An 11,476-nucleotide genomic window follows, 5' to 3' on the forward strand; every position below is an offset into this window, starting at 1 on the left:
ATTATGATGCGCCCATCATTTCGTTAATGGTCATAGTTATTGCGATATTTACGTGGAAGTAAGAAACTGCGCGAAATTCGAAGTTTACAATGATAAATAGGGGTCGCTATGATTTTGCGTTTGTTGCATATTACATAATATGGTGCTGCGTGTGAAATTTAGCTAACACATTCATTTCTCTTTAGACTTGGGCCGAGGTGTCTATCTGTTCCCAATCTCGAGAAAATTGATGTGACATAGTGCAACCATTTCCAGTCGCACTGCGGCAGCGATAAAGCCAGAGTGAAATATCCATAACATTCTTCATATTCCATAAACGATTTGAGATACCGAAACGAAATATTTCAAATGGTAGCACACAAAGAGCAGAGTATTTTGCCGCATGGTTATTATGCAAAACTTCATTATCTGCCATGTTATTGCAGTAAGTACAGACTTTTCCGATGAAAGAATGTAATTTTTAAGAGCCGTCGATAACTGGTGAAAAGAGAAATACTATGTGTTCTGGCATAACCACAAGCGCCGGAACGAAGATGAAGAATGCAAGAGAAGAGAAGGCGGTGAAATGACGTCGACCAGTGGTGCGCTGATTAGGACTGCACCACGCCAGCAGCGGCCTCTACAAGAGGAGAATATAAGCGCCGCTTCTGCCAGCCTCAGCCGGACATTAGTGGACAGTACTCGCAGAGTATCAGTACGGCCTAGCAAAAAGTGCTACGGTCGCCCATCGCCTGCGACACCATTGTTATTTCAAAGTTAGGTACTGTCAATCTGCTTTATTGAAATAAAACTACTAATGTTATTTGCTTGGAATGCTGTATAGCATTCCGAGAACGCAGCATGCCTTAGGCACCCTATACGAGACGAATGGGCAAGTTCCACACTATGGACTTTGGAATAACATAAGTGAAGTAATTACACGTTTATTTTGTATTGAGGAAGTGCTTTTTCATAAGATGCTGACCTTACTTTTCCTTAGTTCTTCACTTAATGGACTTAATAAATCACTGTTTCAGAATTCTCTCGCAATTGCGTCTGGACAACATGTTAGTGAGGTGATACAATGTAAACTCCGCTGCGTTTTGGTGAAAGAAGCAAATTTTAACATATCAACACTGGAAATGTGTAGGTTTTACTCAAAATTTCCCACTCGTGACACCTCTCTGAAAGTTACAAATTGTTAACAAACCAATCGGAAATAAATCCCTGCATTTTCGACAGAACTTTTTTAGATGCTAACCAAAGGAGAGGTGACAGATCTTTTTGAATGGTCACCATACAAGTGTTGGCGTGAAGAGGCCCTGCTTAATATTAAAAATATGTGACCGTAGGCTTCAGTTTAGAATGGAACTTCCCATCCAGCACTCGGCATTTCATCTACAGCACCTGCCCGCAGCAGTATTACTGCTCTCCCCTTGTGTGTACTGCCATCTGTTCACCTACCGTCCATGGTATTCTGCATGCACTACATTGTTGCATAAGTGGAAGTCTCGCGTTATCACACGTAGTTGGATGGCCCAGCTCAGCTGATGTCACAGCAAACATGGCACACTGTGTCTTCCTAATGACACAGGGCAAATGAGTTCTCCACAGAAACCTCTACAGATGCGGGGAGGCTGGACCACAGCGTCATAGCCCCGAGACAGCAGCAGCGTGCTGAGCAGCTCACATGCCTATATGATGAGGTGGCAGAAAGAGGCTGAAGGTCCAGCGACGGTGGGGATGGCAGGATCATCAGTATAGTGATGACCAACACACACTGGAAGTCATACAATTATTCCCCAGCTATACGATGATTAGGGGATACCATGGACTTTAAATGCAGTTGTCTGGGGCTGACAATGCACAAAACATCTCGGAAGCATCTCGAACATGGTGTCAGTGCCCTGTTCTTAGCTGTTGCTACACCGTGGCAGGTGGAACAGTGGAACTGCCTCGTATCTGCTACGTCAACAGTTCAGTGTCTTCGTTTGGCGGAGACAGTTGTGAATGTCCTAGACACGGTATTTGGCCGCTGTCTGGCTCGAGCTGTTAAAATGCACAGGAAATAAAGATATTAAACCAGATTGTCAAGGAGAGTAGGTAAGTAAAGCTCAAGCAATTAACAAAATAAGAAGTAAAATAAGAAAGCAATGTGATATATCACTGGCTCGAGACAACAATCTTTCATCTGTTAAATGGATAGAGAAAAATTGAACAAATGCTACTGCTCAAGGTGGTAACCACTGCACCATCAGAATTCTTTTTTGAGGCAAATTTCAAGAGCACCAATATACTTGGAGAAATGTGTAATATACACTGTGCCGTCTTACAATACATTTATTCAGTACCAGTTTCGATCAAGATGGTCTATGATTGAAGATGGTTGTGAATAAATGTGGTGTAAGACAGCAAAATCTGTCTCATGGAATTCTATAAGCACTTCGAGTGATGAAAACTGGCTTTTGGATTCTGAGGAGCCTGCATCAAAATGCCTGAAGGCAGCAAAGACTGCTAGCTAGAAGATCAACCACAAAAAGCGGAACTGCGTTGCAACCTTCAAGTGAAGTTCCTCGCAAAATCTGAGACACTGAAACACCTCACTAATATCCTCTCAAACGTCAGACCGTAACAGTAAAACGAGATTTAGTTATGAAAATGCCTTTGAATCCCAGGTTTACAAGATTCTCCAAGCTAAACATAGCAAGCATATAGCGAAACGATTCCCCATCTTGGTGTGGGGTTTACTGTCGACGGTTTCCTACATTCATCTACACCTACGTGATTACTCTGCTATTCACAATAAAGTGCCTGGCAGAGCGTTTAATGAACCTCTTCCAAGCTGTCTCTCTACCGTTCCACTCTCGAACGGCGCGCAGGAAAAACGAGAACTTAAATTTTTCCGTGCGAGCTATGATTTCTCTTATTTTATCGTGATGATCATTTCACCATATGGAGGTGCGTGCCAACAGATTGTTTTCGCAATCGGAGGAGAAAACTGAAATTTCATGAGAAGATCCCGTCGCAACGAAAAACGTCTTTGTTTTAATGATTGCCACTCCAATTCACGTATCATATCTTTGGCACTATCTCCCTTATTTCGCGGCAATACAAAACGAGCTGCCCTTCTCCGAGCTTTTTCGATGTCATCCGTCAGTCCCAACTGATAAGGATCCCACACCGCACAGCAATATTCCAGAATAGGGCGGACAAGCGTGGTGTAAGCAGTCTCTTTAGTAGGCCTGTTGCACCTCCTAAGTGTTCTGCCAATGAATCGCAGTCTTTGGTTTGCTCTACCTACAACATTATCTATATGATCGTTCCTATCTAGATTATTTGTAATTGTAATCCCAAAGTACTTAGTTGAATTTACAGCCTTCAGATTTATGTGACTTATCGCGTAATCGAAATTTAGTGGATTTCTTTTAGTAATCGTGTGAATAACTTCACACTTATCTTTATTCAGGCCAATTTCCACCTTTCGCACCATACAGATATCTTACCTAAATAATTTTGCAATTCGTTTTGGTCATCTGATGACTTTACAGACAGCATCATCTGCAAACAATCTAAGACGGCTACTAATATCGTCTCCTATGTCGTTAATATAGATCAGGAACAATAGAGGGTCTATAACATTTTCTTGGGGAACGCCGGGTATTACTTCTGTTTTACTCGATGATTTTCCGTCTATTACTACGAACTGCGACCTTTCTGACAGGAAATCATGAATCCAGTCGCACAACTGAGGCGATATTCCATAGGCACACCGTTTGGTTAGAAGACGATTGTGAGGAACGGTGTCGAAAGCCTTCTGGAAATCTAAAAATGTGGAATCAATTTGACATCCCCTATCTATAGCACTCATTACTTCATGAGTATAAAGAACTAGTTGCGTTTCGCAAGAACGATATTTTCTGATTCCGCACTGACTATGTATCAATAAATCGTTTTCTTCAAGGTACTTCGTAATGTTCGAATACAGTATATGTTCCAAAACCCTACTGCAAATCGACGTTAGTGACATGGGCCTGTAATTCAACGGTTTACTCCTACTTCCCTTTTTGGGTATTGGTATGACTTTAGCAATTTTCCATTTTTAGGTGCGGATCTTTTTGTGAGCGAGTGGTTGTATATAATTGCTAAAGGGGTTAAGAGCATTTTTATCAGCTTTTTTTAAATAGATATACTTTGCGTTTCTTCTTGATGGTTGTAGGCGTGAAGGTATTCAGCCCAGCAGCAATTGCCACGTGGTCGCTAATCCCTGTATGCGCAACGATACTTACTATTTGTCCAGGATTATTTGTTGCTTAGAGGTAAAGTATGCTTTCGCGACCATTTACGCTTCGAGTGGGCTCATGAACTAATTGTTCAAAATAATTTTCTGAGAAAGCATTCAGTACAATTTCTGATGACGTTTTATGCCTCTCGCCGGCTTTAAACGTATAACGTTTCCACCATATCGAGGGTAGATTGAAGTCGTCACCGGCTATAAATTGTATGAGTGGGGTACCTATTTGAAAAGAGGCTCAAGTTTTCTTTGAATTGTTCAGCAACTACATCTTCTGAGTCAGGGTGTCGGTAAAACGATCCAATTAATAGTTTAGTCCGATTGTCAAGTATAACTATCTATCGTTTCTGAACACTGTTAGATCCTTTGAAAAAATTTCAGCTAAACTTATTTCCGGCTTTAGTCAGATTTCTGTACCTATAACTAATTGAGATTCTGTGCTTTCTTTTAGGGCCTGGAGCTCTGGTTCTTTCCCAACACAGATACAACAATTTACAACTACAATACACCGATCGTTTCTACAACTAGCTTACTGTGTTTCACCTGCCCCTTTTAGACGAACGCCCTTTCTATGGTTCCCTGAAACCCTCTAACCTAAAAAACCACCCAGTCCCTTCCACACAGCACCCGCTATCCGTGTAGCCACTTCCGTGTGTGGTGGACTCCTGACATATTAAGTGGAACCTGGAAACCCACCACCTGATGGTGCAAGTCAAGGAATCTGCAGCCTACATGGTCACAGAACAGCCTGAGTCTCTGATTCAGACCCTCCATTCGTCTCTGCACCAAAGGATCACAGTCGGTGCTATCGACGGTCCTGCAGATGATGTGCTATGCCTTAATCTAGCAGGCAAGACTGGCAGTCTTTATCATTTCCGCTAGCCGTCTGAAACCAGAGAGAATCTCCTCTGATCCAAAGCGACACAGGTCATTGGTACAGACATGAGCCACCACCTGCAGTTGGCTGCACTCTGTACTCTTCATGGCATCTGGGCCGGCCGCGGTGGTCTCGCGGTTCTAGGTGCGCAGTCCGGAACTGCGCGACTGCTATGGTCGCAGGTTCGAATCCTGCCTCGGGCATGGATGTGTGTGATGTCCTTAGGTTAGTTAGGTTTAAGTAGTTCTAAGTTCTAGGGGACTGATGACCACAGCTGTTAAGTCCCATAGTGCTCAGAGCCATTTGAACCATCATGGCATCTGGAAGTACTCTTTCCACATCCGGAATGACTCCTCCTGGTACACACACAGACTGCACACTGGTGGCTTCCTCCCCCCCCCCCCCCCCTGGCAGCTGCGTTCCTAAGCGGCCCCATTACGCGCCTAGCGTTGAAGGTTCCAACTACCAGCAAACCCACTATCTGTGAATGCCCAGACCTTGCAGGCCGAGAAGCTTCCTCTGAAACAGGGTGGACGACTGCATTTGGCTTAGAGACATCGACAAGATAACGCCCGAAACCCGTTAGTCAAACGATTAGGGGTGGCCCTATGATCAGCCCCTCAGAAAGTTTTTTGCTGCCTGCCAGACTTTGGAAAGATCTTCGACTCAACCACGGGTGAGGGGTCAGCCCCAGTGCAGGTAGTACACGGGGCGGTCACCGCAGTGGACCAATCGGGGGACATGTTGAACATGCTCGGTGTCCCTTGCATCCCAGCGTCATACCCCCCACAGTCATGCCCCTTGGCAGCAGCCTCAAGCTGTATGATGGAAGGCAACGCAGCCTGGAGCTGTGAGCGAAGGGTTCCCAACTCAGCTCGCATATTTATACAGCAATCACAGTTCCTATCCATTACTGCAGTCGCTCCTGTTTGAAGCTCGTAAAAATATGTAACAAACGAACAGTGTACTCAGCTTATTAGCAGCAGGAATTCGAAGTGCTCTCTCACTAACGGTCTAACCGACACTGAGCTACACAAACCAAAACAAACAAAAGCCTTTACGAGGATCGATAGCAACGGTGGTACTGTATGCTAAACTGTTATTAAAATAAAAGCTTGTGCCTAGTAAACACTCAAACACGCAAGAAATTACAAAAAATAACCTAATAACTACACAGATACCTGTAAATAAGTCACTCTCGTTGGAAGCTCGTAAAAATATATAACAAACGAACGGTGTAGTCGCCTTATTAGCAGCAGGAACACGAGCTGCCCTGTCTGTGACGGTCTATCTCCTATCAGCAGAGTCTCAGACCTCACCTTTGTAAGTATGAACAGGCAAACAACAAACACCCAGGTGGAACAGATAATTCTGGAAGTTCTGGAAGATTTTATCTATAAGATTCCCGTGAAGTGTACTGTCGTCCTGTTTGGGATTTTCATTGCACAAACCACTAAAGAAAGAAAATGCCAACACAAATGGCTCTGAGCACTATGGAACTTAACTTCTGAGGTCATCAGTTCCCTAGAACTTAGAACTACGTAAACCTAACTAACCTAAGGACATCACACACACCCATGCCCGAGGCAGAATTCGAACTTGAGACTGTAGCGGTCGCGCGGTTCCAGACTGTAGCGCCTAGAACCGCTCGGCCACCCCCGCTGGCAAATTCCAAGACCTCCTTGGTGAATATCCTACTCACGGTAGACAAAATAAAAATGGGGAGAGACTTATAGAAATTACCAAGGCATTCATTCTAATTCCGAAATCAACAGCTTTCAAACACTTGGCAAGCAAACAGAAAACTTGGACATCACCAAACCCCATCCCTGGTGAGCCCAAAATACACTCCCGGAAAAAAATAGTACACCCTTTTAGAGGTTTCCAGTTCACTCAAGATTTATTGCCGCAACGATGCACGTGAAGTATATGAAATGGTTACATTTACAGATCCATAGCATAATGTTTCAGGGGCACCAGATATTGATACATGTTGAAACACCCATATTAGTAAGTGGGATAGCCTCCATGGGCAGCAACGAAGGCGGACTCTGGCATCCAGTCGACTGTACAGATGGCTAATATTGTAATAGGATACGTTTCTCCCCGCCTGCTCGACCTGTTCACGTACTTCTATAACAGTTGTTCGTTGACGAGTCTCACAAGTCACTTCTCGGCCATCATACCCCAAATTGGCTCGACTGGAGACAAGTCAGGAGATCTTGCTGGCCAGGGAAGTTACTGCACGTCTTGCAGAGCACATTAAGTTTCACGGGCAGTGTGTGGGCAAGCATTATCCTGTTGGAACAAGACATATCCTTCCTGTTGGAAGAACGGAAAAAGAATGAGTCTAACAACATTCTGCACATAACAATCGCTAGTTGGCGAACGAGAGATACAGATTACCGCACCCCAGACAATAAGTCCTGGGTAGATGAGATAGAGAGATGGGAAAGGTTGTAGGGGATGAAGGAGAGGAAGGATGGGAGGAAGAAAGGAGAGAAGGGTACAGAAGAGGGAGATATAGGGCTTTGAGGGGCAATGGAGAGAAGGGACGCTGGCCTTTATCTTGTCCTTGCGGAGGAGGAAGTGAGAGTCATACTCTCTTGATATCTTTGCAGACAGAACCCTGTTGTCTGTTTTAGAGCTTCTTTAATACCACTTCTAAATTAGAGCTGAAATAGTGTGGTCCACAGATGTCCAACATGAAAAATAGAAAATAAATCAAAAAGGGAAAGAAAACGCAATCGATATACTACTAGTCGTAAAAAGAGCCGCAAACAAATGACAAACACAGAGAACTGTAGACTTCAGTAGACAGAGACTGTACACAGAGACTTCAGTTTATAGAAAGAACAAATGCTTGATGAAATCTTCTATAGTATCTCACTTGCTGAAATGTCCAACAGCAACGAAAATTTATAAGCCTGACAAGAACAGAAAACGTTTAAGTCAGACGTTCTCTTGTTGATCAGTGACCCGCCAGGCTAGTTGAGAGCGATAATGCGCTGCTTCCTGGACTAGGTTCGGAGCGACGGCCCTACATCGAATCCGTCCGGTGGATTAACGACGAGGGCCGGTGTGTCGGCCAGCCTGAATGTAGTTTTTAGGCGGTTTTCCACATCCCACTAGGTGAATATCGAGCTGGTCCCCATGTCCCACCTCAGTTCCACGACTTGCAAAAATGGCTCTAAGCACTGTGGGACTTAACATCTGAGGTCATCAGTCCCCTAGAACTTAGAACTACTTAAACCTAACTAACCTAAAGATATCACACACATCCATGCCCGAGGCAAGATTCGAACCTGCGACCGTAGCAGCCGCGTGGTTCTGGAATGAAGCGCCTAGAACCGCTCGACCACAGTGGCCGGCTGTCTCGCAAACATTTGAAATACGTTTTCACTATTTCATGATTTACACTAGACGCAGACAGCTGGGGTACACTGATTCCGTCCTGGAGGGATATGGGGTGGCATCAGGAAGGCATCCAGCCACCCCTTCGCACTACCCATACCAAATCCGATTGTAACAGTGCCGACACTGCTCAGATTGCGGGACAAAGGCTCAAGCAATACGTAGATAGATAGAGAACTCTATCGATGGTCAGTAGAGCAATATCATAAATGAAAACAAGTCCCAGCTGGCACGTCGCTGAACAATTAACGGTCCAAGGGTCCTGGAGGCGGCGTGCTCTCCAGAGCAGCAGCTCTGTCCTTGTGGCGCAGCAGAGGTGAAGAGTTGCTGGGTGTGATGGAACTAAAGTGCCCCTCGCAGAACTTAACAGATGTATATTGGAATTCGCAGCAAATTCTTGCGTTGTCTCCCACGCTTGTGTTGTGTTAGGCCTCTTCATTCTGGACTGTCTTCACGTTGTCCCTTGCGCAGTTCTTCGCTGCTACCGAAGTAGCGACCAGATGTGGCCATCGTGTGGTGACGCTGGGCGGCAATTTGCTTCCCAGCGTATGTACTTTGCTGTTGCGGGGCCGCGCAGCACGTTCGCATAAGGTGCGGGCGGTCGCCTTGAAACGGTCGTGAAGTCTAAGGACTTTTGCTGTGTCATGTAGTATTGCGACCGGAAAATCACAGGCCGGTGCAGAGCCAGCCGAAGGGCGCGACTCTGCACCGTCTGAAGCGTCTTCATCTACATGTGCATCAACAAGACTAGTCTGCAAATCCCACTTACGTGCGTAGCAGATGGCTCATCGAACCATCTTCACAATAATTCTCTGTTATTCCACTCCCGAACAGCGCACGTAAGAAATGAATACCTATATCTTTCCCTGTAAGTTCTGATTCCTCTTATTTTATTATGATGATTGCTTATCCCTATGTAGGTCGACATCAACAAAAAAATTTTCGCATTCGGAGGAGAAAGTTAGTGAATGAAATTTCATTAGATGATCCCGACACAAAGAGAAACTTTTTTGTTTTATTGATGTCCACCCCTTTTCCTGCACCATGTCCATGACACTCCCTCCCCTATTTCTCGACAATACATAACGTGCTGCCCTGAATTGAACTTTCTTTATGTACTCCATTAATCCTATCTGGTAATGATCCCACAACACGCAGCAGTATTCTAAAAGATGATGGACAAGCGTAGTGTAGGGAATCTCTTTAGTAGATCTGTTGCACCTTATAATTGTTCTGCCAATAAAATGGAATCTTTGGTTCACTTTCCAATTTAAGTTGTTCGTAATTGTAATTCCTAGGTATTTAGTTGAATTTACGACCTTTAGATTTGACTGATTTATCGTGTAACCAGGTTCACTGGATTCCTTTTAACACTCATGTGGAGGATCTCACACTTTTCATTATTTAATGTCAACCACCAATTTTCGTCCCATACAGATATCTTATCTAAATGGTTTTGCAGTTGATCTTCTTATGACTTACTAGATGATAAACGACAACATCATCTACAAACAAGCTCCTATATCGTTTATATAGATAAGGAATAGCAGAGGGCTTAAAACACTACCTTGGCGAACGCAAGAAATCACTTCTGTTTTACTCGATGATTTTCTGTCAGTTACAACGAACTGTGATTTCCCTGGCAGGAAAGCACGAATCCAGTCGCATAACTGAGACAATAATCCATAAGCACGCACTTTGAATACTAGGTACTTGCGTGGTACAGTGTCGACAGCCTTTTGGAAATCTAGAAACAGGGAAAAATGTGAAATCCATTCTCAGTACCATTCAACACTTCATGTGCGTAAAGTGCTAGTAGTTACGATCTTTTCTAAATCCTTGTTGATTATGTGTCAATAGATAATTCATGATGTTCGAACACAATACATGTTCAAAAAGCCTGCTGCACACCGACGTCAATGATATCGGCCTGTATTGCAGTGGATTACTCCTATTGCCTTTCTGGAATACTGGCGTGACCTGCGCAACTTTCGAGTTTTTGGGTGCGTGTCAGCTGCGAATCTCCATATGAGGGCAGTGTATTCGAGGAAAGGGCGGAGCAGCACCTTGTACAGGGTAACGCCCTGCTACGGTTGAAGCCTGAGTCTGGATTACTATTGCCCGGAGGTTTTTTTTTTTTCATTATTGTGATTTCATTCCCCTGCCCCATATGGACAGGGGAAGGCTGGCAGCGGCACAATCCGCCGCTCTTCAGCCGTGTGATATGACAACTAATAAAAGAATAAAATGTTACATATAAGGCGATAAAAAAAGGGGAACATAAAACAGAGTAAGGGGAGATAATGGAGGTAAAAATTCACTGACATGGAGACGTTCATGGGGGGACAATTAAAAAAAATAGTCGACATAAAGTTAAAAAGCACAGCTGGCGATTCGTAGAACACAAAAAATACACTGAAGTCACACGCACAGGTTAAAAGTTGGCCACAGTATTAAAAACACTCCAGAACAACACACTTTAAACCCACTTGGAGCACACATGATGAAGAAAAAAAATTGCCAGGTGGGACCTGCCCAGGGAGAGGCCTGAGAGGATGGAAAAGGAGGGGAGAGCAAGGTGCAGCAGGGGAGGGGACGGGATGAAACGAGTAGGGGGCGTCAGCGAGTGCACCAAGAGGCAGGAGACTATGCCCAGGGCTCGTGCGCCGGCTTAAATAGACGCCTCGCAAATGGATACTTGTAGGTCTATTTTCAGAGCGTGACGTGGTTGATACATGCAGAGGTGCAGTTGTCAACGGCATCTGTCGTCGCCGTCCACGCCTCCTGGTGGCCGGACCGGAACACTGTAGACGATCTCTGCTAGCCTTGCGCTGAGTTGCAGAGCTGCAAAGCCCTGTGTCGTCTGAATTGTAGCGGCTGAGCAACCCGTACGATGTATATGTTGCGTGTGGTGT

The sequence above is a fragment of the Schistocerca americana genome, chromosome 3 (assembly GCF_021461395.2).
Source record: "Schistocerca americana isolate TAMUIC-IGC-003095 chromosome 3, iqSchAmer2.1, whole genome shotgun sequence".
Taxonomy (NCBI): domain Eukaryota; kingdom Metazoa; phylum Arthropoda; class Insecta; order Orthoptera; family Acrididae; genus Schistocerca; species Schistocerca americana.